The sequence below is a fragment of the Theropithecus gelada genome, chromosome 15 (assembly GCF_003255815.1).
Source record: "Theropithecus gelada isolate Dixy chromosome 15, Tgel_1.0, whole genome shotgun sequence".
Taxonomy (NCBI): domain Eukaryota; kingdom Metazoa; phylum Chordata; class Mammalia; order Primates; family Cercopithecidae; genus Theropithecus; species Theropithecus gelada.
The window spans coordinates 66,399,330-66,424,185 of record NC_037683.1 but is presented as its reverse complement, the minus strand read 5'-3'; the positions used below and the strand labels follow the sequence as shown (position 1 = coordinate 66,424,185).

At 39.0% G+C, this 24,856-nt stretch overlaps 1 protein-coding gene across 5 annotated transcripts in view; it reads right to left on the bottom strand.

Annotated features, from left to right (window-relative positions):
• The window catches only part of TTC39B (tetratricopeptide repeat domain 39B), a 137,698-nt gene that overhangs the window by 68,587 nt on the left and 44,255 nt on the right, over positions 1-24,856 (bottom strand). Inside the window, exon 1 of one of the 5 annotated variants that reach the window (XM_025360616.1) lies at positions 10,898-11,183. The exons of the other annotated variants lie outside the window; for them this stretch is intronic. The gene's annotated coding sequence lies outside the window, so the exon portion shown is untranslated. Of the gene's footprint in view, positions 1-10,897; positions 11,184-24,856 lie in introns of those variants that run through there. 5 annotated transcript variants of the gene reach the window in all.

Sequence of the window (24,856 nt, the reverse complement as noted above, 5' to 3'; positions counted from 1 at the left end):
CTATATAGCCACAAAAAGGAATGAAATCATCTTTGCAGCAACTTGAATGGCGCTAGAAGCCATTATCCTAGGTGAACTAAGTCAGAAGCAGAAAATCAAATACCACCGGTTCTCACTTCTGAAAGCTAAACAATAGGTACACATGCAAATAAAGATGGAAATAACAGACACTTGGCACTCCAAAAAAGGGGAGGGAGGATGGAGGTAAAGTTTGAAAAATTACCTTTTAGATACAATGTTCAATATTTGGGTGGTGAGTACACTAGAAGCTCAATCCCCACCATCATGCAATATACCCATGTAACAGACATGCACATGTACCTTCAAATCTAAAACTTTAAAAATAAAAAATGGTATCCACTAGAATTATGAAATGCAGGACTCTGACACACCACTGGAAATCTATTGCCTAATATTATTGGCTACATAAAAAAATTTGTCTTTCTTACTTAAAAAAAACTGCTTGCCAGACCAAATTCTATACAACGATGATTCCTCAAAGAGCTGTTCTCATGGCCAATGATCAGAGGAAAGAGGAGGTGCTGCTGCTGACAATGAGAAAGCAAGAAGAGCCCAAAAATAAAAAGATACTCCCCAAGTATCATTTTACTGCCAACTCCAATCCCATTTTGTCAGGCCTGTCACCAGCGCTTTCAGAATCAAAGGAATATACTTTCAATTTTTTCTCTCCACTCTGGCCCTGTTCCTTAAGAAGGAAAAACTAAACAGCTGAAAAAGGCCAAAGGGCAAGCACCAACAAGGATATAACTGTTCTATGAAACGAGAAACTGGCGAACTGATAAACTAGAAAATCTTCTCCCTAAATAATCTACGCTTAGACTTCTTACAAAGCCTTCCTCAATCAAAACTGTAACCCTTAGTATTATCTGTAGGGTGTGGGTAATCTTTAGAATCTTTGTAGTTTTCTATGGTTTTTTTTTTTTTCCAAAATGATAATGCACTATTTTAACAATCATGAAAAAAGTTAAGCACCTATTTTGAGTAATTTAAGTCTATATTCATGAAGGGAATATTCAAATATTAATTTAAGGAAGCACCCTCTGATCATCCCTTTTATATCACACAAAACTCAAAATAGTTCTCCTAAGAAATATGCAAGAACAGTATAATGTATTATTTTTAGCCCTCTCCACATGAAGAACTCAGAATACATCACTACTCAATATGTTTCTCATGTTATTTTAGACCTTTTAGAAGTCTTCCAAGCTTTCACTACTTTAAAAAAGTCAGTTCTTGAATGTGGTTTTTCTAATTTTATCTTTTCTATTTCCTGCATTTGATAACATGCTTCAATAGGTCTACTATTATATTCCTGAATTGCTTTCAAACTTATTACTTTATGCACATTTACCATCTCAATTTGGTCCTTAATGCAGCTACCTTTGCTAAAAATGAACTATGATTCATGCCTTATTGAAGGAATCAGCCCTCACAGGAAGCTAAGAAATGGCGCTCTCACGAGTTCTCTAATACCAGCCTTGTTTCCCATCTTTGGCAGATGAGAAAAAAGCAGCACACGAGGGCCATGTAAATGTGATATTTGCCAAGTGTCCCTTAGCTCTATATGGAAAATGGAGAATGACAAGCTCATTCAAACAGATGGATTCATAACTGTTTGAACAGCTTCTCTCAAAAGGTACTTCCCTTTATCATGTGTTCTACATTTGTATCAGAAACTGGGATTAAAATAGAGAATGCAAGGCAAAAAAAAAAAAAAATCTCTGCAAAACAATGAAACTGGGAAAGAGAGCAGTGAATGGACCATAATTTAAAAAGATAACGCTCTAAGTGGACAACTTATATTTAGTAAACTAAAATTTAATTTTTATCCATAAACATTTAGGAATGCCATATTCCAGGCATAGTATCAGATGTTAAAACACACAAAATAATAGCATGCCTGCTCTCAAAGATGATACCTGAGTGAGAATAAATTATAAATTCCTGAATCTGAATCCAAAAAATCTAACTGAATAAAAACAGGATAAAAGAGATGTGACTTAACAACATGGTAAAAAGTTGTGAATTATTTTAAATGAATTTATGAACACAACAGAACATGAATACTGATACAACTTAAGTTGTATTAAGAAAACTATAGCATCTAGAATGAGGAAAATAGCATCTTTCCTAAGTTTCTTTTAATTAACTCTTTTTTTTTTTTTTTTCCGGAGACAGAGTCTAGTTCTGTTGCCCAGGCTGGGGCGCAGTAGTGGGACCTCAGCACACTGTGACCTCTGCCTCACAGGTTCAAGCAATTCTCCTGTCTCAGCCTCCCAAGTACCTGGGACTACAGGCACACGCCACCACCATGCCTGGCTAATTTTTGTATTTTTAGTAGAAACAGGGTTTCATTACATTGGTCTGGCTGGTCTCGAACTCGTGACCTCAGGTGATCCACCTGCCTCGACCTCCCAAAGTGCTGGGATTACAGGCATGAGCCACCGCACCCAGCCTAATTAACTCTGACTTAAAAATATAATTATCTCTTAATCAAGAGTACAAACTTCATAAACGCAGGACTGTATTGCAGCACCTAGTACAGTGTCTTCCAGGTAATGATCTTCAATAACACTGTGCTGGTTGACTGAATAAATAAAGGAGCAAATGAAGGATAACATCATTCTCCTCTAGTCAGACCAGTCACACCTGGCCTACCTGATATTCTAGACATACTCTTTTAAGAATATCAACAACAGGAAATGCAGGCCAGGCACGGTGGCTCATGTCTGTAATCCCAGCACTTTGGGAGGCCAAGGCAGGCAGATCACTTGAATCCAGGAGTTTGAGACCAGCCTGGGCAACAAAGGGAGACCCCATCTCTACAAAAAATACGAAAAATTAGCCAGACATGGTAGTGCATGCCTATAGTCCCAGCTACTCGGGCAGCTGAAGCAGGAGCATCGCTTGAGACAGGGAGGTTGATTGAGGCTGCAGTGAGCTATGATCACATCACTACACTCCAACCTGGGTGACAGAGGAAGACCCTATCTCAAAAAAAAAAAAAAGAAAGAAAGAAAGAAAGAAAGAAAGAAGAATTGGAAGACAGCAGAGAAAAAGAAAGGAATACGAAAGCTTCATTCACTAGAAAGCTTTTGGTTCACCTTCTAGACCACCTTCTCTGGAGCAAAATCCTACTCTCAAATGACTCAGAAAATACATAATAATGTGTATACATAGAGTAATAAAACAAATATGGCAAAATGTTAAAACTGAATTAAGGGCATTCAGAAGTTCTCTGTTACTCTTGCCCTTTTTCTGTAAGTTTGGAATTATCACAAAATTAAAAGTTTTTTTAAAAGACAGCTTATTGGCATGATGATCCTCTAACAAAGGGCAGAGACAGGGATTAAATGTGAGTGGCAAGTGGATCTCAGCAACCTGTGGGCCAACCAACGCCAGTGGAGAATGCCAAGTCCTTGGGCCATAGGCACACCAACAGTCCAGAAATCCTTTGGTGGCAGACGCAGCAAGGAGAGAGGCCAATGCAGAGACAACAGGATGGGGCCCTCTATCAGGTAGCAGTCCCCAGACAGAAGCCATCCCTACACCACCTCTTCCTGCACCCAATGTCATGTCAGAAGGAGGAGAGAGAGGGGAAACCTTTTAAGAAGGAAGATATAAGACCGACACATAGTTTAAGTTTTTACTTAACTAGGCATTTACCCCTCCCACATCTCTCAGAAAACCTGAGTCACTTCAAAAGAGACTGCTGGAAATTTGAACAGATGATGTAATTTTTAACTGACCACTTAATGTGCTTTTCTGTCCTCAATGGGGATGAAAGTTCCAGAGCAAAGAAGAACAGCTGAAAAAAATAAAAGTACATTTTCATATAAAATACAAAGCATGATTCAGACCCTACTCATTGAGGGGCAGAACAAGATGGCAGAATATAAGGCTCCACTGATCATCGCCCCTGCAAGGAGACCAATTTAACAACTGTCTACAGATAAAAGCTCTTTCGTAAGAACCAAAAATCAGGTGAGCACTCGTAGTACCTGGCTTTAACTTCATATCGAAGACGCTACTCACTAAGAAAATGGAAGGCAGGCTGGGTACGGTGTCTCACACCTGTAATCCCAGGGTTTTGGGAGGCTGAGACAGGAGGATCACTTGAGCCCAGGACTTCCAGACCAGCCTGGGCAACATAGCAATACCCCATCTCTACAAAAAAAATAAAAAATTAGATGTATGTAGTGGCATACACCTACAGCCTTAGCTACTTGGGAGGCTGAGAGGACAGCCTGAGCCCAGGAGTTCAAAGCTGCAGTGAGCAGCACTGTGCAGTGTGCTGTCGCCCAGGCTGGAGTCTCTAAAATCTTTTTTTTTTTCCATTTAAAAAAAATTTTATAAAGAAAATGGAAGGTAGTGCTTGCTATCTCTTTCAGCAAACGAAACTACTCCAACAGCTGCTGTTTTCCTGGCCCACAGTCATAGCAAATTACTGACCAAGTTGGAAACTTAGAACCAGAGCCTGTATCTTTTCAAATTCTTTCCTTAGGCAAGCAAATCACACTCCTTCACATTATTTAAAACAAACAGCAATGGAATGTTGGACTGACAAGAGAGAGGCACAGCTCCTGTTTCATTTTGCTAGTTTTCTTTGCTGGTTTTTTAAATTAAAAACAAACAAAAATCCTTTTCCTGTTGGAGGATTCTCTTATTTCTGACCGAAAACTTCTTACCTAATCTATGAATTATCCTTTCTCACCACATGACTGGAGGGTGATTTAGGAGAAGGCATGCTGGGACACACAGCAGACCACTGTGTTCCTGTCCTAGGTACGCCAGTCCCTGGCGGGCAGTGTGGCTTTGCGCCACTCCCTCACTTCCATGGGCCTCAGTGTCCCCATCCGCAAAAGCAAAGCAGCAATAACAACACCTGCCCTATCTCCCTCCCAGGGATACCACAAGGAAAGAACGTGCTCCATTTTGTAAAATCACTTTTTAAACTGAAACATCACATCAATGTAAGGGAATGAAGTTGCTGATGTTATTAGAGGAGTTATACAGGAGTATAGTGGTGCTGATGTTATTAGAGGAGTTATGGGAGCCAAGAACTTCCCATTAGACAGACCATTATATTCCTGCTATTCAGCAGTTCTGCTTAATGCTTCCTGCAGTCATGGGGCAGACGCCACTGAGGCAGCATTTGCCATTTGCATTGCATCCCTCCACGTTGGAATGAGATATACAGGTTTTCAGTGGGACACTGAATGGGGAGCATATACAGGTTTTCAGTGGGACACTGAATGGGGCGGACATTGCCTTTTCTTTTAAAAGATCACCACCTAAAACAAAGAGTAACAAAGTTTTTCTAAAGGTAATTCTAACAAGTTTTCCTTTTATTCGCCTCATGACCCATGAGAGGAAGGAAAAAAATAAAGGCTTCTGAAAAGTCATTTTCTCAGGCTAAATAGTATGTTTCTTCTCTGGGTTCTTTGGTTGGAGTTTACAACTCATAGTATAATTATTGGTCTACTTTTCAATTACAGTGAGTAGCTTATGAGCTTCTTAAGGACAGGAACTATCTGTTTCTTAATCCAGAGATGTTCAATGACTGCTTGATGAATGAATGACATTCTTCCTGATACAATTAGCCCCTTGCATCAAATACAGTCTTCCTACTTGGCATTTTATGTCACATATGTAGATCATGAAAAGTACCCATGAATATTTCATCACAGAAACCTTCATTCACAAACAAGCAGCTTTCAGTAAATATAAGGGCTCTCCCCACAAACCTCTATTAGTAGGAAAAACAAACAAAACTGAAGAAGGAGCATATAAATACTCAAGTAATTAAACTCTAGAGTTTTTCTTTAGTTCTTCAATATGTGGCTGTTTCCATAGTTGATGTGCTGTATTTATTCAGCCTGTGGTATCAAGCAGGCATATGAAATGGTTTTGCTATACAGGGATGCTATTACTTTAAAAAATAAAAACAAAAACACTTAAGCTAATGTTAAGGAGGGGTGATGGTAAATAAACGCTATATATTGGGTCCTGGTTTGCCGGATTGAAGGGCTCAAATTCTGTCCCAACTACTAACTAAGAAAGCAATGACTACAGCCCCAAACTATAAGAGAAATTCAAGTCTTGGTTTCATACTTTCCTGCTTTCTAAATTACAGCCACCTATAATGACTCGAAATAAAATATTCTATAACCCATTAATCTAAAATGATCACCAAAGAAATCCATTCATACCACTTGGTCACTAAAGACTTTCCACACCTGTAGACTGATAAAACATCAAAAGAAAAGTAAACCATGCATGAAATTCACATGAAACTCGTGTTGTTTGGTCTTCTGCAATTACCACCTAAGACTCTCTGGCAAAGTCAGAGAACTTGGGTAGAATGGCACTGTTAAGTCATTTCTTACCGAAATAAATCACCAGGCCAGGCGCGGTAGCTCACGCCTATAATCCCAGCACTTTGGGAGGCCAAGGCGGGCAAGATCACCTGAGGTCAGGAGTTCGAGACCACCCTGACCAATATGGACAAACCCCGTGTCTACTAAAAATACAAAATTAGCTGGGTGTGGTGGTGCATGCCTGTAATCCCAGTTACTAGGGAGGGCTGAGGCAGGAGAATCGCTTGAACCTGGAAGGCGGAGGTTGTGGTGAGCCAAGATCATGCCATTGCACTCCAGCCTGGGCAACAAGAGCAAAACTCCATTTCAAAAATAAAAAAACAAATAAATAAATAAATCACCAGAGTCACGTAACATTTTGGTTAACGTCTTGATGTTAGTCTGCAGAGGGTTCTCTAATATTCACAGGCCTGTCTTGTCTAACTTGTTTATCATGTCTTCAGTGAGGACACAGTAAATATTCTAACTATATATGTTGATGACACAGCCCCAGGATGAATAGTTCATATCATGGTCACCAGAGTCAAGATTCAAATAATCTTGAAAAGAATACAGTCATCCCTTGGTCTACACAAGAGATTGGTTCCAGGACCCCTGAGGATACCAAAATCCAGATGCACAAGTCCTTTATATAAAATGGCATAGTATTTGCATATAACCTATGCACATCCTCCCATATACTTTAAATCATCTTTAGATTACTTATAATATCTAACACAATGTAAATGCTATGTTTTATTGTATTATATTGTTTTTATATGTATTATTTTTAATTGTTGTATTGTTATTTTTTCAAATATTTTCCATCCACAGTCAGTTGAATTCTCAGATGCAGAGCCCACAACATAAAAGGCTGACTGTAATTCTAAGAAGAACTCAAGGAGAATAAAATTGTTACAAGCAAAATAACAATAATCCAAGTACAAGATGAGGAGATTTACCTTAACAAAAATTCAAATCTAACTCTTGGGGTTTTAGTTGAGAAGTTTAAGGTGTGTGACTTAGCTGGAAATAGAGAGAAGGACAGAGACCAGTAATTCGGCAAGTGTGATAGATTATAAATGGCCACAAATTCTTTGTCACCCTTTCTGTCAAGAAGTGAGGTCTACGGCCCCACTCCTTGAATCAAGGTAGTCTCTGTGACTACTTGACCAATACAATACTGTGTTAGTTTGGGGTCCAAATCTTAAAGACTAGCAGTTGCTACTCCTTGTCATTTGGAATACTAAAGCTTAGAACCACATTGCCATGCTGTGAGGAAGCTCAAGCAACAACATGGAGGAGAACAAAGCCCCTGACCAACAGTTCTAACTAAATTCCCAGCTGACAACCAATACTAACTGGCCAGCCAGGTAAGTGAGCCATCATAGCAATGGCTCCTTCAGCTCCAGCTGAGCCACTCCAGGTGATTCCAAGTTGGCAGAAATGAGTCATTTCCTCTGAGACCTGCATAAACAGCACATTCATAAGCAAATAAATGATTGTTATTGTTTTAAGTCTACTAAGCTCTGTGGTGATTTGTTACACAGCTATTGATACGTAACACAGGAAACATTAACAGAAGAAGAACATTACTGCATCATGAGAAAAAAAATGACCCATTTGCACTTTTGGCTGACCAGACTAAATTAGAAATAGTGTCCAGTTTTGGTTGTAACCATCTAGAAACAATGACAGGTCAAATGCAAAGAGATCAGAATGGAGAGAAGCATGAAATATGTCACAGGAGGAAGAAGTGACATAACTGAGGACATGTCTTGGATATACAAAGACCCACCAGGGACTGGAAGGGAGAACATTTTACGTATTTGAAAGACTACTTTGTAAACACACAAGAGTGGTTTTATCTTAAGATCAGTGGGTAGGAGGCTGTAGAAAGGCAACGTTCATCTTCGATACGGAAGACTTCATTCTAAGGAAGAACATTCTAACAGTCTTTCAGAAAGGAAATGGACAAATGGCCTTTAGAACAAGATGTGCTACAATCTCTCTCCTGAAAAGTTACTCCCTACCCTCAATTTTCAAATCTGCAAGAATTCCAACTCATTACAGGAGACAAGTGCTGTGTACAACTCTGAACATGCCAACCCTATAGGGAATCGCTTATGTTGGTGAACAGCATTCTGGACCTAAAATTCAAGAAACCCTTGATTTTTCCATTAGCATTCCTCTTCTAGGATGTATGTTTTCCATGTTCCTTAACTGGCCTGCCACTGAAGCATAATCTGCCCATAAGTGCAGTCCTGAACTTTCTAAAGTGAACCAAAGACAAGTGTATATGTGCTGTTAACACGTAGAAAGCAAGTGCAAAATGTTAGGAAGACCTCTGGGCATGAGGCAAAAAAACTAAGCATTTTCCTGTTTCATGACAGCATGATATTTAGGAGTACACTGTGGCTTTAGGAGAAAAAAGAAGAAGAAAAAGGAAAAAAAAAGGCGTGGGGAGGCTCCCTCAACCAAGCTATGACTAAGGGACATAATCCAACAACTTCAAGGAGCACAGACTTGCCAACTTTTAGCATGATGGAGTTACAATCAGCATTCTGAGTGACCCTAGGCAACTGAGTTAGCCTTTGTGCACCTCGTTTTCCTCATTTGGAAAATGCAAGCATTAAGGTCAATCGACATGGTTGCTGTTGAAGATTTTTTTAAAAGTCAAAAACAGATTTACCATGGGTACTGGGCCTGGCATAGAAGACATTCAAAAAATAATCTAGTTTGTTTCTTCTCTGGTAAAATAGGAAATTGATGACAGAACATTCTAACATAGCCAATTTCCCTTCCTTTCCCACTAAGACTCTGAGCTCCTCCAAAGCAGAACCATTTCTTACTGACCTGCACTCGACACTTACTATAGCACTGACCACAAGCTTGCTGAACCAATTAACTCATTTCCAACATCTTTCCAGCTTAAGCATTCTAGGGATCTGTAGCTTCAGATCGGGGGCAGAACTAGTTGCAAGTATTTATATGTCCTATATGTTTGGCTACAAAGTGCTTACACTTCTATAGGTGAAAAATTAACACAATTTTAATGAAATAAGGTAATCAGGTTTTTAATGTCTTCTTCATCTGCTAAAAATATCTGCTCCATGAGGGCAGATACAATATTTTGTTCAGCATCATATCCCCAGAGCCTGGCAAGAGCTTCGTAACAGATGTAAACATTTTTGAATGAATGAATGAATGAATGAATGAATGAATGAAATGAATGAACAAATGTAAGATCTTTGCAAGTCTAAGTAAGGCAGAATTTCCTAATTTTAGCAATCCTTCCTAATTAAATTCAAAGTTGCTGCATTTAGGTATGACAAAATGTTTAAAAATAAAAACAGCAGATGTTTGATCTCTGGGTGGTAGAGAAAATTTCTTTTTTTAAATCCTTGATTTATTTTACCCTGCAGGAAGTCAACCAAAATACTGGCACCCAAAAAGCTCATATAATATGTCAGCTTAAGTCAAACATATTCTGCATCTACAAAGATGACTGGTACCAGTTGGTGTTTAAAAGTATTTTGACTACTGATCTCTGAACATATCAACTTTTAAAAATCATTTCAGCTAATGTAATTTTAAGATAAAGGAACAAAATCAGTAGCCAAATTATATGAATCCGTTCACCAAAATAATACGACTTTTATTCAACAAAGACAAATCAGGAACATATGGGGGTTATGGTAAGAATCGAAAATTAACCTGTCTTTAGAGAATGCTCAAAACTCACTCACTAATTCAGCAAGGATACAACTGTAGCGTCCAGGAAATTCCAAAGGGGGAAAATGGGACACGATGACTAAGGACAGATGTTTAGACTTCAGGGTCTGCGTCACAAAAAAAAAAAAAAAACAACCAGCATTGATTCTGATGCACAATTTTAAAAGGTGGCCATACAAAGGTCACTTTTTGGTGGCTCACATTTACTGTAATCTGCTACAAAGAGACCACTAAAGCCAGCACAGCAAAGTCAGAGGTGAGGGTCTAGGACAATCAACACATGCTATTTCTGAGGACAAGCCACTTTACTAATCTCTAGGGTTCTAATCACCCTAACAAAACAAAGCAAAATCCTATAATGAAACCAGCAGAGGACATAAGACAAACAGTAAACACAAAGTGAACCAGCATCATCCTGCCATTGTTCTGCAGCAGGAGTCTCAGCCACCCAGACGCACACCTTGCAGCAGCAATAAACCAGCCATGGCATCCCGAGAAGACCAGATCCTCCGCAGCAGCAAGTCACACTATTTTCTCCAATTTCAGCACTCACCTTAGGAAGTTTTAAAAAGGTAGGGGGAAGGTTAGAGGGCAAGCCAAGCAGGCTTGACATGAAGCTCTTAAGGAAGACAATGTCATCTAACAAAAACTGCAGGCTCCAGTGAAATTTAACTGGGGTTTAAAAAATTTACATAGTCTTCCTTAAATTAAAACCTCATAGATTTAAAGAGAACATTTGAATCATACCCCCAGGAACTGCTAAATAGATACAACATACTCACAGATTTAGAGCAGCTGTAACTTTGGAGGAATGAATACAGTCCCACTATGAAGATGTCTTTCCCTCTCTTCTACCAGATTTTTTTTTTTTAAGCCAACAAAAAGAAGAGAAAATCCTCAATTTTAAAGCCAACAAAAATCCTCAATTTCTATTTTATTCCTTGGTCTCCAATGAGACTCTCAATTCTGAGGCACAAGCAAAGTAGTTGCCGAGGCAGCTGACAGCATCCCAGGGCTTTCCAGGGCAGAATTTAAGACATGTCAGTTAAAGTGGCAGCTACACTCACTGCTGTAGCGGATGCTTCTGCAGGAAGGGATGCCGGGAGATTTTTTTCCCCCAGTCTCTGCTGCAGCCTAATTCTAATCCATCACTGTTTAATTATCTAGAGAAACAGGCAAGGAAAATACAAATGGCCTGGATTTATAAAAACCACAGAATATTTTCATGATTTTTCATCTAATCCAGGGATTCATCTCCTATCTAAAAAAGGTCAATTAAGAAAAAAAAAAAAAAGAATGATCTCTTTTGTCTTAAGGAAAAATGTAGGCTGTTATTGCCGACTTAGACGTAGATTTTATATCATGGACTTTAAAAAAAATACTAAATAAGAGAAAATTAATTTTTCCCCAAAGTTTTTAGATTAATGCACAAAAGTTAAATTAGCAAAGGGGATTAAACACATATATGACATGACAGTCATACTAACATAGTTGGAAAACTCCACTTTTAAATTAATAATTGATCAACAATATTTGAAGTGGTTTTGATGAAACTTGAAGATAATAGGCAGAGGAAATACTAGTTCAAAGACTCTAAGATAGAACACAGTTCTAAAGTTCAGCTGTACTTTTCTGGTTTAAACAGATAAAAGCTCTCCTGGGGAATAAGGTGGTCGCTGACTTCACAAATTTCTTATCTTGCCTCAAGGGCTCTTGCACACGCTAGAACTGAAACTTCTTAGTATAGGACTCACTAATTTTTCTGATTATAAAAGTAATACCGGGGCCAGGCGCGGTGGCTCATGCCTGTAATCCCAGCACTTTGGGAGGCTGAGGCAGGCAGATCACAAGGTCAGGAGTTCCAGATCAGCCTGGCCAATATGCAGAAACCCCATCTCTACTAAAAACACAAAAATTAGCCAGGTGTGGTGGCATACACCTGTAGTCCCAGCTACTTGGGAGGCTGAGGCACAGAAACCCCATCTCTACTAAAAACACAAAAATTAGCCAGGTGTGGTGGCACACAACTGTAGTCCCAGCTACTCGGGAGGCTGAGGTAGAAGAATCTCTTGAAAACGGGAGGCAGAGGTTGCAGTGAGCCAAGATCATGCCACTGCACTCCAGCCTGGATGACAGAGCAAGACTCTATCTCAAAAAAAAAAAAAAAAAAAAAAAGTAATATCAGGTAAAATATTGTGATATTTCCAAATTATAAAATAGTACATTCCTTGGAAAGGGCTAAAAAACAAAGAAGAAAATTAAAGCCAGCCATAATCTTATAACCCAGAGATAATCACTCTTAATGTTTTGCAATAATGTACTTCCAGTGTTCTTCCCCTCTGTATATACATGTACACATACACACACACCCCTATATATATATATATATATATATATATATATATATATATATACACCTCATGTGGAGGGGACAAGACAGCTAAATGTATCTTTGATACTACTATTTTAAATTACCCTTTTCACACAGAATTATGTTATGATTATTTACCCAAAAATGTACCCTATAGTTAACCACCCATATTTCTAAAAGTTCAAAAGAGCATATGCAATGACAGTCCATTTATATCTGTATGCCTACTATGTGCCAGGCACAGGGGACACGGCAGTGAGCGGAGCACACATGGTCCCTGCTCCCCTCCTGCTCTCAGTCCAGTTGGAGAGACAGATATTCACCAAATGACAGCAAATATCATGTGTGCTGTACTACAAAACTACAGATTCTTTAGAAACATGAAAAGACCTGGTGTTGTGAAGGTCAGGCTTTTTCAAGGAAGGAAAAGAGAACTGCAAGCCCAACCGCAAAATTATTCGTAAAGTGCATTCCACACATTCATTTTTCCATCAGTATAAATATCTCTCATCTAATTTTTCTTTTTTCCTTTCAAAATTAAGTCCAGCTTCCAACTACATTTTTGTGAATAATATGTAACATGTAAGAGAATAATTGATCTAATGTGTACAGATCTTAAGTATTTAATCAATTACAACATATCCTTTTAGAAATTACAAAAGGTGGGCCACCCATATGATGTTAGATATCCCTTAAATGGTCAGTTACTGCAGGTTTCTTAGTAATCTCCAACCTAAAATGAAACATGCTCAGAATCTCATGAAGCCTTACGAGATTCTTTTGAGAATACTGGACTCTTATCCTCTGAGATATTGTCAATATCTCTTATGACACTTTGATGAGGATTTTTTTACATGACCCCTTTGGTACAGTCTAAGAGGGGGAAAAAAGTCCAAATCATTTGTGGATAAACTCTGCCTTAAAGAGCGTAACTCCCCAGACTCTTTTATTGTGGGTTGCACATAGTGACCTCCTAAGACTGCAACATGGAAAGGGGATAGAGGTGAGGGGTAAGCCGTGACTTCGCAGTGGAAAAAACCTTACAAACAATATCCCAGCCAGGCAATCAAGGGCAATAACAGTGATAAATCATGTTGATAGTATGTATTCTTGATAGGATATGATGAAAATGACACTTTACCTCTTTGGGCTTCCTCCTTCAAACCCATACATAACCCCAGTCTAACCATGAGAAAAATACCAGATGAATTCCAACACGTACAAAATTCCTACATAATACCTAATCAGTACTCTTCAAATCTGTCAAGGTCATCAAAAACAAGGAAAGTCTGACAACTGTCACAGCCAAGAGGAGCCTTAGGAGACCTGACAACTAAACATCCAGTGATCTCCTGGATGAGACAGATGCTGTAACAGAAGAAGAAGGATACTGGCCAGGCGCCGTGGCTCATGCCTGTAATCCCAGCACTTTGGGAGGCCAAGGCGGATGGATCACCTGAGACCAGCCTGGCCAACATGGTGAAACCCCGTCTCTACTAAAAATACAAAAAAATTAGCCAGGCATGGTGGCAGGCACCTGTAATCCCAGCTATTTGGGAGGGTGAGGCAGCCACTTGAACCCAGGAGGCAGAGGTTGTAGTGAGCCGAGATCGTACCATTGCACTCCAGCCTGGGTAATAAGAGCGAAACTCCGTCTCTCTCTCTCTCTGTCACACACACAAGACAGGCACGATGGCTCACACCTGTAATCCCAGCACTTTGGGAGGCTGCAGCAGGCAGATCACCTGAGGTCGGGACTTCAAGACCAGCCTGACCAACATGGAGAAACCCCATCTCTACTAATAATACAAAATTAGCCAGCCATGGTGGCTCATGCCTATAATCCCAGCTACACGGGAGACTGAGGCAGGAGAATGGCTTGAACCTGGGAGGCGGAGGTTGCAATGAGCCGAGATGACGCCATTGCACTCCAGCCTGGGAAACAAGAGTGAAACTCCATCTCAAAAAAAAAAAGGATATTAGGTAAAAACTAAGGAAATCTGAACAAAGTATGGACTTTAGTTAGTGATGTGCATCCAAAATGGTTCATAAACTGTAACAAATGTACCATACTAATGTAAGATACTAATCACAGGGGAAACTAGGTATAGGGTCTGTGGGAACTCCAGTATATTTTCTACTTTTCTGTAAATCTAAAACTGTTCTTACAAAATTGTCTATTAAAAAACCATCTTTCCAAGAGTTACTTAGCTTTTTCTGATCACTAATAAAATATATTCCATAAAAATTCTGAAAATACAAAAAAATTATATAAAAGGAACTTTTCGAAAATTATAAATACCCTGTAATCTCAACACATGAAATAATCAATCCCAAACATACCATATGTATGTCCTTGCACAGGCTTCATGCATACATACACAGATAAACATATATGCATTGTTCCACCCCACATGCTATTCGATAGGTGCAGTAGTCTGAATAACGGCACCCAAGGTTATCCAGGCCTTAATACCTAGAACCTATGAATGGTACCTTATATGACAAAAGAGACTTTATAGATATTAGGGATCCTGAACAGACTCATTATTGTGGGTTATTTGAGTGTGCCCTAAAGGCAATCACAAATCAAATCTCCTTACAACAGGGAGGTAGAGAGACACCGCAAAACAGAAGGTGGTGGGACCATGGAAGGAGAGTGATTTGAAGATGCTATGCTGCTGGCTTTGAAGATGCAGGATGTGGCCACGAGCCAATGAATGCAAGGAATGTAGCTCTAGATGCTGGAAAAGGCAAGGAAATGGATTCTCCTCTAGAGCCTCTCAAGGGAGCATGGCCAGGGGGACACCTTGGTTTTGACCTAGTGAAACCCATTTCAGACATCTGACCTCCAGAACTGTAAGATAATAAACCTGTATTATGTGAAAACACCAAGCTTTAATCTGTTATAGCAGCCATAGGGAATTAATATAACGGCCTGACTGACCTGTATTTTTTTTTTAATTGTCTGCTTATGTCCCTTTGCCAATATTTTCATCAAAGTGTTTTCTTTCTGGATCCGTTTGCAGTGTAACCTTCTTTCATATATGTTCAAAATCTCAGTTCATTATCTTTGAAATGGGTTTATAAGCGTTTTGTCATAACAATCAAAACTATCACTCTTTTTTCCTGTTGGTGCCATGTTTGAAACATACTTCTCTACCCAAAAAAGATAGAATTATTTGCCTTAAATTTGTCTTAATATTTAAACAATAACATCTCCAACTATTGTCCTTTATTACTAAGAACCATACAAAGCAACACATCCCTGCACATGTGTCCCTCTCCCCTTTGCCCCTGGCCCCTGGCCACTGTCAACATTGAGACTTGACTGGAGAAAAAATGTGGACTCCAGACTTCTTGGACACTCCCATTCCATACCCATACCCCCTATGTCAAGTCTGTCCCCCTAAAATAGCTTAATGCCTGATGTAAAGGATGTGTTCAATAAAGGCTTTTTAAACCTGGAGTGTCTATAAATTCATAAAACTAGCATTAAAAAAAAAAAAATGCAATGCAGGCATCCTTTCCTTCCTTTTCCCTGTTTTGATGCAGCAGGTCTCACAACTGGAAAATGAGCAAGGATAACACTCACTTTTATTTCTTAGATATTTGTTAGGTTTTTTAATAAATGTATTCTTTTTTTAACTCCTTATAAAGTATTTTTATAGTTTAAGGGAGCCATTGTGAGACTGTATGAAATAGCTATATCAAAATGTGTTGTATCTTGAAAAAAATAATGCTTTTACAAAAACAGCAGTGCTCTTCAATATATTATACATATATACTATGTTACGTTTGCTTTACACTTTGCAGTTTTACAAAATGCTTTCAAATAAATTATTTTGTAGGTTAAATACATATTACCAAATAATTTTTACTTACATGGGATTCTCTGAAAAGGTATCCTTATATAAGTTACATAACTAAGTTCTGCTGAAAATATAGGACCCATCTACTGTACTGAGACAAAGAGAATGTATTGTTTAAAATATACGTTTTACATAGCCAATCACAGGCTTAATTTTCTTACAATGATTACATAAAATTATTTTAATATAAGCAAGCTACACATTACAGGTATAATTTCTTTCAAAATAGGCTGAAATTTTTAAATGGCAAAGAATCCCTTAAGCCAATGGGAGATCTGACACACAGAACTTTATACACACACACACACACACACAGAGACTTTTTTTTTTTCTCCATAAAAGTCAAGTTACTCTTGCAGAAAACTTTCCTAACTACTAAAATAAATAAAAATCAAAAGCTTATAGCTGTATTGCCTACAGGGGAGACCAAAAACTATGCCCACATCTTTGAAAAGGTTAATTCATCAGAGCTATATGGAGTTTTAACATTTTTCATTCTAACTATAACATTCTGCTTACAAGGTAATTTTAAAAGACCCTTGCTGGTATGAATATTTTCATTCTAGACAATAAAAATAAATAACATAGAAATTACTTTATACAGTAATAAAAGTTATATGTAAATCCCCAAATATCTCTTCAGTTTTAGGCAATTTCAGGGTTCTTCCAATTTGTTGGTGGCTATTAAGTCTTCAGACATATAGCATGCATGGTACTGAACTATATATTACTCAAAAATGTACCTAAACCAAATATCACTATGCCTTTGAGGAATTCTATTCTCTGGTCATAGAATAATGTTCTACAACCAGAGACAAAAGGGGGAAAGAGGGAAGAAGGAAACAGAAAGGGGACCAGAAAGACTGATGAATTTTCAGAACACAAGCAATGAAGAAGTTTGGCACATTTCAAAAGACAAAGCTCGCAAGTATCTGCTTTTGGGTGTTTTATTAGTCATCTTAGGTTCCTATTTTTATCATGAGGTAGATGAAAAGGGAATGGATGAAGGCGTCAGAAAGAAAAAAAGATGTCAGGTAAAAGAGGGTAAAAAGTTAACAAAAGGCAATGAGCTCACTGTATCCTTTAAGATTCTGACAGCTGGTTTATACAAACTTCAAGTGAAAAGTGAGTCAGCCCATCAGATAAAAATGGCAATGGAGACACCAACAATTATGGATAGTGTTTACTATGCCCAAACATTTGGACTTTATTTAATTATGTATGCATTTCAGTTTACGAACACAATCAGCCACAATCATCTTCTTAAAATGTGTATTCCAGAAGATCCCTTAACTAACTATTTGAATAATCACAGCAATTATCATTGTGCCCTATACTCATTAAGAACTCAATGATGGCTAGATTTTTTTTCTTTAATGTACTGCAAATCCTAGCAGTCTACTCTGAGGATCCACCTATATTTTCTTAATAGTACAAGCTATGGTTTAATGTTTGTGTCCCTCCAAAATCCATATGTTGAAATCTAACCCCCAAGGTGATGGTATTAAGAGGTGGGGCCTTTGGGAAGTGATAGGGTTCCACCCTTGTAAATGGGATTAGTGCCCTAACAAAAAAGCTTGAGGGAGTCTCTTTGTCCCTTTTTGCTTCTTCCTTTTTTTTTTCCTTTCCCCTCCCCTCCACTATTTTTGGCTTCCTTCTGCCACATGAGAACAAAAAGAAGGCACCATCTAGGAGGAACGGGCCCTCACCAGACACTCAATCTGCTGCCACTTTACTCTTGGACCTTGCAGCCTACAAAACTGTGAGGAAATAAATTTCCATTGTTTATAAATTACCCAGTCTAATGGATTTTGTTACAGCAGCCCAAATGGACTAAGACAGTATATTAATTTCACACATTCATTTTTCCAACATATATATACTGAGCACCTACTATGTGGCAAGCATGGTGCATAGGTGCCAAGTACACCATGACAAGCAAAGTAGAGCAGACCCATTATTACAGAACTTAAACCTCAAAAAAACAGATGATCAAAAAACAAATAACAATTAACTGCAAAATGAGAAATGGAGTGACAAACACAAACAAGATGCCAAGACAGAAAAATGGGGGAAGAGTAACTACGTTGGTGGAGTCACTGAGAAAGTGGGAGGACACACCAGCTGAGAGTGGAGGATGGCCAGCAAAAAGCCCGGAAAAGAGTTAGGGCAAATATGCTCCAATCCGGAGCAACACGACAAAAAATTGGATAAGGCTTGTGGCTGGAGGGTCATGCATGAGGGCAAGAGTTGCCCTCGATGAGGCAGAAGCAGTATGTGGGAGCCCAACCACCTCAAGCCTTATGAACAAAGGTAGATTGGGGCTTCAACTTTTTTTTTTTTTTTTTTTTTTTTTTTTTGAGATGGAGTCTCGCTCTGTCACCCAGGCTGGAGTGCAGTGGCCAGATCTCAGCTCACTGCAAGCTCCGCCTCCCGGGTTTACGCCATTCTTCTGCCTCAGCCTCCCGCCACCTCGCCCAGCTAGTTTTTTTGTATTTTTAGTAGAGACAGGGTTTCACCGTGTTAGCCAGGATGGTCTCCATCTTCTGACCTCGTAATCCGCCCATCTCGGCCTCCCAAAGTGCTGGGATTACAGGCGTGAGCCACCGAGCCGGGCCGGGGCTTCAACTTTAGACATGAAAACTCATGGATGGATTTTTAAGCAAGGAAGTGAAATCATCCCATTTAATTTCTGAAAGGATCACTCGTCCTGATTCACACAAACATACTGTTAAAAAATAAATGAGACAGTTGGAAAAATTTGAGCACTGATAAGTTACTGGATGGATATTATTACATTTTAGGTGTGATAACAGTCTTGTGATATTTTTAAAAAGCAACCTTTGCAAGCTAAAATACAGATAAAATGATGTCATATAAAGCATATAAACTATAGCTCTGTATCAATGTTAATTTCCTGATCTTGGTATCTGAATGGTAATTATGAAAAAGATTGTCTTTGTCTTCAGGAAATATATTTTAATATCTTTACAGGTAGAAATAAATTATCATGTCTAGGGTTTGATTCCAAATAATCTGGGGGTAGGATATGGATGAAATAAGATTGGCCTTGAGTTGACAACTATACAAGCTAAGTGATTAGTATATAAGGTTCGGTTCACTATCCTCTTTACTTTCTGTAGATGTTCAAAATTGGTCATATTAAAATTCTTTTTTTTTTTTTTTTGAGACAGAGTCATCCTCTATCGCCCAGGCTGGAGTGCAGTGGCGCGATCACAGCTCAACACAGCCTCGATTTCTGTGGCTCACCTCAGCCTCCGAAGTAGCTGGAACTACAGGCATGTGTCACCACACCTGGCTAATTTTTTGCATTTTTTGTAGAAAAGGGGTTTTGCCATGTTGGTCAGGCTGGTCTCAAACTCTTGGGCTCAAGCAATCCACCTGCTGTGACCTCCCAAACTGCTGGGATTACAGGCATGCGTCACTGCACCCAGCCCAAATTATCTTATTTTTAAAAATAATTTTAGGCTGAGCATGGTGGCTCATGCCTATAATCCCAGCACTTTAGGAGGCCAAGGCAGGCAGATCATCTGAGATCAGGAGTTCCAGACCAGCCTGACTAAAATGGAGAAACCCCGTCTCTACTGAAAATACAAAATTAGCTGGGCGTGGTGGCAGGTGCCTGTAATCCCAGCTACTCAGGAAGGCTGAGGCAGGAGAATCGCTTGAACCGGAGGTGGAGTTTGAACCGGAGGTGGAGTTTGCGGTGAGCCCAGATCGTACTACCATACTCCAGCCTGGGCAACAAGAGCAAAACTCCGTCTCAGAAAAAATAAAGTAAGATAACTTGGGCTGCTGTATGAAGAATAAGTGGGGTGCAGTTGGAAAAGTGGAAGGAGAGAACAAAAGAAGCAGGAATACACATTAACCACTAGCCAGCTCTTAAAGTAGTCCAAGCAAAATCATGTAGTCACTTAAGCTAATGTAATAGAGTGGAGAGAGAGGAAAGTGAACAGATGGGAAATATATTTTGGAGGTAGAAATCATCAGACTTGGTAATGTGGAAATTAAAAGAAAAGAAAGGAATCAAAGATGTCTCTCCCAAGCTTCTGACTTGAACAAATGGGTGGATGGTGGGTGGAGACATTTACAGAAAAGGCAAAGTTTTCAGATAAACAAAGGAGGTGGATACCAAGAGTTCAGTTTGGGACATAAAAATTAATGTGTTTGTGAAACATCCTAGTGAGTGATCAAAGAAGCAATGATTGGACCTCTTTCCCATTACAACTATCAAAACAGCCAAAGACAGCAGCAGGGACCAGCAGCCATATCAAGAAGGTTACTTATGGAGGAGGCAAGGAACTCAGTGTAAAAGCAAAGTTCTGGCTTTCAGACACAAGCTAAGCATTGCTACCAGGGTGAGAGGGTCAGAAAGGATACTGAGCCTGCAGCAAGGCAACCACAATCACAAAGGTCCTGCTCCTGGGGGTCAAGAATACCCCGACCATGACTCAGTCTTCCATCTCTGCTGGGACCTCCTTGGTAAGATGAGATCATTGGACCAAAGTGTTGCTAAGGAGCTTTCCTTCAGAGGCTTTCCTTCAGGTTATGAAATCTTGTCACTCCTTGTAGTGAAAAGAAGCATTTATAGGATCTATATCTTAAAACATGTACAACACACATTCTCATTCCCCCTATGAACTTATATGAAGAACTTCACAGTGGCAGGTCTAAATACAATAGCAGACCATTAGAGTAGATCTAATAGGACAAAAGAAAATACAAAGAGAAGCAAGCCAAGTGGTAACAAAAACAAGGAAAAAACACCAGGAATGCTGTTTACCTTCAGCTTTTTAAAGAACTTTTATTTCCATTTACTATATCATTGACTCCACGACATATAAATTTTCATCATGGAATATCCCTAACCCCAAGATACATCTTAAAATTGACAGCAACTTTGACTGCCCTAAATCAGTTATGTTCTTAGGGAGAGGATCTGCATTTGCTTCTGCCAATTACCTGAGGACACCACTAACCTGATCCAATAAAGTTAAATAACCTGCCTGAAGTTGTTGGGGGGGGTGACACCATTTATATGTACTCAGACTCCAAACCAGCTTACAATTCAAATTCTAAAGAGCGTTAAAAAGTCAAACATAGGTTCACCATACAACTCACCAATTCCACTTCTGTGTCTGTATGACAGATAATTTAAAACATGTTCATACAAAGACTGTACACAACTGTTTACAGCAGCATTATTCACAATAGCCAAAAACTGGAAATGACTCAAATGCCCATCAACTGATGAATGGATAAATAAAATATGATATATTCATAACAATGAAAATTATTCAGCCATAAAAAGCAATGAAGTGCAGACGGTCCCCAACTTGGTATGGTTCAACTTACAATTTTTCAACATTATAATGGGTTTGTCAGGGCATCCAATGCATTTTCACTTACTATATTTTTTATTATGATGAAGTTATCAGGATGTAACCCCATCATGAGTCAAGGAGCATCTATCTGTACTAACACATTCTATGACATGTGTAGACACAAAATAATACAAATTAGATTATTCTATTTATATAAAATATATACAAAAATTAAATTACTGGTTGCCCCAGCTAAGGGTGACAGAAATTACATTAGTTAATGCCCCAGCTAAGGGTGGGAATAGAGAATGACTATAAAAAGGCACAGCTTTCTTTTTCAGATGATAAAAATGTTCTGAAGTTAGATTGTCGTGATGGTTCTATAATTCTGTAAATACATTAAAATGCATTAAATTGTATACTTAAAATAGGAATCTATATGAGATATAAATTAATATTGCAATAGAGCTGTTTTAAAAAATTATCTGGGTGGAGAATCTCATTAGAGGGTTTTTTTTCCCCTCCCTACCTAATAACAAGGTTGAAATATACACATTTCCTTGCTGTGCCTTCCTGCATGATGATTTTATTTTTCCTTTCCTTTATGCAAGGTCTCCTTAAAATTCCTCATTGTGTTTTTTTCCTTCCTTAAGAATATATAAGATAACAATATCAATGGCATCTTAGATCTAATAAAATAACTATCGACTTGGTTAAGAAAATCAAATTAAGAGAGGACAAAACTCCCTTTCCAGACTTGAGTAACATTTATATTACCTGCAGGGAAAAACTGGAGCCAAAAAAAACAGCAGAGAAAAATGAAAACAAATCTAACTCTGCCTGGAGTCACTATTTATAACTTAACCACTCTGAAGAAAAATATCAGATGTTTTCCAACTATCATTCACCGATATTGACCCTTAATTAAAACAGACAGAACTACTGTATCACCAATTGATCTAACCTAATGAGGAAAAGAAAATGGCCCTAAAGGCCTTACCTCACTCTAATCTACAACTTATGGTTCAAAAGCGAAGGTGTGGAGAAGGAAAAAGTTTGTGAGAAATGTTATGATACAAAGTATTTTTATACTACAGTTGATCTTAGACAAAAGGCCAAGAAGAAATCAAAATATTTTTATTTCCATTGTAAGCTTCTAATTACCTGGCTAAAAATATCTGCCAATTTCACCTTCTACAGATAAGTACAAATTCAAAGCAGTTCTTGCAAACAGACACATTCATCTCCACTGTATTCATACCACCTCAGGACTCTATTGAACACATATGGATTTCTGTGTAAGGATAAATTCAAAATTCTCATAAGATGCTCTGGAATATGAAAGACCACTGCTGAGAATATATTAAACCTGCATCTGCTCTAACAGTCTTTGATCTGTCTCCCCTGACTTCTCTAACCTACCATGAAAAGAAAAAAATTAATCAGTGCCCAACCAGGCCTTCCAGTTAGATTTCTGTCCCACTGCCCACAGTGGTTTTTATGAGAAAGAGGTTAATCAAAAATACCACCAGCCAGGTACAGTGGCTCATGCCTGTAATCCCAACACTCTGGGAGGCAAAGGTGGGAGGATCACCTGAGTCCAGGAGTTCAAGACCAGCCTGGGCAACATAGGGTAACTGTGTCTCCACAAAAAATACAATTAGCCAGGCGTGATGGCACCTGCCTGTGGTCCCAGCCACTTGGGAGGCTGAAGTGGGAGGAGTGCTTGAACCCAGGAGTTTGGGGCTGCAGTGAGTAGAGTGCTACTGCACTCTAGCCTGGGAGACAGAGTGAGATCCTGTCAAAAAAACAAAACAAAAACAAAATACCAAATCACGATGACTATAAATGGTTAGTCCATTCTCCCCACTAGACAAGACCAGGACTCCTCCATGACCCAACTTCGTTTGTGTCCAGGGCCCCACTGGTGTTTCAAACTCACTGCTCTGTGCTCTGGCCACTGTCCTCAGAGCTGTTCACCCAGCATGTCGCCACCTCTGACCCTCTGCACTGGCTCCACCAACTGAAATGCCACCCACCCCTCAAAACCCAAAGCAAATGCCAGCACCCCCATCTCCCAACCAAAAGATAGCTTTCTTCTGGAATTCCCAAAACACTATATTTACTCTTCACATGCCATGTCACAGTTAATTTATCAAGAGATTTATTACATCCACCACTACATTGTCAGAGATGGCAACCGGGTACTAACACTGAGAAAAGAGGACACTCCATCATCAGAGCACTGGAAGTGCAAACCAGCATGGAACTGTTAAATCAGGAAGCAAGAGACTATAGCTAATATAGAACTGCATATTATTGTGACAAATTTCTATATATCACGCAATGGGTCTGATTTACAATTGCTCCTTAAGAGGTCACCTCCTTATGCCAAACAGGTCATAAAGTTCACAAACTATTTTAATTTTTATTTTTATTATTATTATTTTTTTGAGATAGAGTCTTGCTCTGCCGCCCAGGTTGGAGTGCAGTGGCACAATCTCAGCTCACTGCAACCTCCGCCTCCCGGGTTCAAGCGATTCTCCCGCCTCAGCCTCCCGAGTAGCTGGGATTACAGGCATGCACCATAAAGCCCAGCTAATTTTTGTATTTTTAGTAGAAATGCGTTTTTGCTATGTTGGCCAGGCTGGTCTTGAACTCCTGACCTCAGGTGATCCGCCCACATCAGGTGATCCACCCACCTCAGCCTGCTGGAATTACAGGCGTGAGCCATCGCACTTGGCCTATTTTAATTTTTAAAAAGAACATGGTCGATGTACCACTAACATTTTTTTACATCTCTAATTTTTCCTCCAGTTCTAAATGGTGGAGATTTTTGTATGATCTACCAGTTTACAAAACTAGCAATTTCTCAAAATAGTTAAAATAACACAATCATTACCACAAAGATCCAGAGGTAGGAAAAATCTATGTTGAGAGTGGTAAATTCATTAGGCAGAAAAAGAAAAATAAGAAATGACTTCCTTTGTGGAAACAATTTAAGGCCTCCTTCATCTGTTAGTGTGAATCCTTTCATTAGGCATTCAAGAGAAAATATTCACTGGAAGAAATTAATCATCAGGTTGGCAAGAGCACTGCATCTTGATACAGAGAGACTGAAGCATTTGCTCTCTGCACTAGAAACGTAAGATC